Source organism: Rhinopithecus roxellana, chromosome 11, assembly GCF_007565055.1.
Source record: "Rhinopithecus roxellana isolate Shanxi Qingling chromosome 11, ASM756505v1, whole genome shotgun sequence".
Lineage (NCBI taxonomy): Eukaryota > Metazoa > Chordata > Mammalia > Primates > Cercopithecidae > Rhinopithecus > Rhinopithecus roxellana.
In genome coordinates this window covers 40,766,675-40,769,001 of record NC_044559.1, presented here as the reverse complement: position 1 = coordinate 40,769,001, position 2,327 = coordinate 40,766,675, and positions in this window count along the sequence as shown.

The window sequence follows — 2,327 nt, the reverse complement described above, 5'->3', positions numbered from 1 at the left end:
AAACTTTCAACCCAAGGTGGGCCTCAGAGTGGGAAGATCTGGAGGCCAGGCATGGTGGCGCACATCTGTAATCCCAGCACTTTGGGAGGCCGAGGCGGGCAGATCACTTGAGGTCAGGAGACTATCCTAGACTGGCCAACATGGCAAAACCCCATCTCTACTAAAAATACAAAAATTAGCCAGGCGTGGTGGTGCACGCCTATAATCCTGGCTGCTCAGGAGGCTGAGGCAGGAGAATTGCTTGAACCCGGGAGGCAGAGGTTTCAGTGAGCTGAGATTGCACCACTGCACTCCAGCCTGGGTGACAGAATGAGACTCCGTCTCAAAAAAAAAAAAAAAAAAAAAAAAAAGGCGGGGGGAGTGGGAAGATTTGGAAAAGCAGATGGGGGGGCCCGTGCAGGCATCGCAGGAAATAGCTCTGATGCTCAGTAGATGCTCAGTGGCTGTAGCCCCCCAATGCTTACAGGGGCCAAAACAGTTGAGTCACCAAGAGGGTACAGCTAGCTCTATGCCCAGGGGCCACCAACACACGCCGGATAACTCCCGTCCTGATGCCCATGGAATGTCTCAATTTGGATGATTGAAAATATTCCAACCACATTAAAGAGCTACTTATTTGATGATGTTCAGTGATAAAAATACTATCAACCTAATTCAGTAACCACTCAAGCAGACTTAACGTCATATGAGGTCCACTGAGTCCCAAAAAGAAGTGGTCACATCAACTTTTTTTTTTGAGATCAAGCCTCACTCTGTTGCTCAGGCTGGAGTGTAGTAGTGTGATCTTGGCTCACTGCAACCTCTGCCTCCCAGGTTCAAGCAATTCTCGTGCCTCAGCCTCCCTAGTAGCTGGGATTATAGGCGCGTGCCACCACGCCCAGCTAATTTTTGTATTTTTAGTAGAGGCGGGGTTTCACCACGTTTGCCCGGCTAGTCTCGAACTCCTGACCTCAAGTAATCCACCCGCCTCGGCCTCCCAAAGTGCTGAGATTACAGGCATGAGCCACCGCACCCAGCCTGGTTCATTTTTAAAATAGTCCAGTAGGCTTTTGTTTTTTTCCTATTTACATGTTCCGAGTTTCTAGAATCAGTGGCATGTCGGCTTATACTCCCCAAATGAGTTCACCCAGGAATGATGTTGGCAGATTCCCATGGGAATGACTTCAGCCTTCCTCAGCAGGCTAACAGTGGCAAGCACACCAGTGTGTATTTTTGTGCAGCATCGTCAGGCACCAGTATTAAACTCAGTACAGTCATGAGAAGTTCAGCTCGGGCGCTCTTAAGTCAGCACCTCACTGAGAGTTCCAAGGTCTCAGGCCTTTCTCTTTTCACTTTATTTAGCAAGCGGTTAAATAAATAAAATAAAATAAAAAAGTAAACAAATCCAGCAGATCTCCACGCTGTGGGGCTGTGGTCCCTCCCAAGCTTTAAGAAAAAGAAAAAACCACTGGCACAGCAAGAAGAATCTCCTTCTACCCAGGCCTGAGTGTATCTGGTCCCTAACTCCAGAGGCTTCTAGGAACCCAATCCAGGAAGATAAATCTGGTCTCAGTTTGGTTTGGTGACTCACAAGGTGTTAATAAAGATGACCCCAAGATTCTCAGAGCACATTTCCAACCCCCAGTGACCTAGACTCCAAGGAACACTTTGGCCAGCCTTGGGCAATAGTGGGAGCTGGCTTCCCTGTGCGCTTCCACTTTTAATTTTTGGAGACAGGGTCTCACTCTGTTGCCCAGGCTGGAGTGCAGTGGTGGGATCACAGCTCACGGCAGCCTTGATCTCTTGGACTTAAGCTATCTTCACGTCTCAGCCTCCCTGGTAGCTTGAGACTAAAGATGCATGCCACCACACCTAGCTAATTTGTTTTCCGTAGACAGGGTCTTGCTATGTTGCCCAGGCTGGTCTCAAACTCCTGACCTCAAGGAATCCTCCGGCCTTCGCCTCCCAAATTGCTGGGATAACAGGTGTGAGCCATTGCGCCAGGCCCTCTGGGCATTTCTGGATAGTCTCAGCCTCTTGGTGAGGCCTGAGGCCAGGTGGGCAGACATGCTACTTAAGTGGCACCTTGGCTGTTGGCTGCGTCGGTCTGAAGGGATGCAGCAGGCATATTCCCATTACCTGAGTTCACAGCCCTGAGTCTTCCCAGGTTCCTGTTGCAATCTGCGACTGAGAGGTGACCAAGACAATTTTCTCATGAGCCAGGCTATTGGAGACATCACAAAACCCAGAGCAGGCTTGTTAAATTCACCTGTCATTTATTCTGACTGAAACCAGGGACAATCTCCATGTTGCCACTGCTTTCAAAGGTTTAGAAACCACAAAAACCA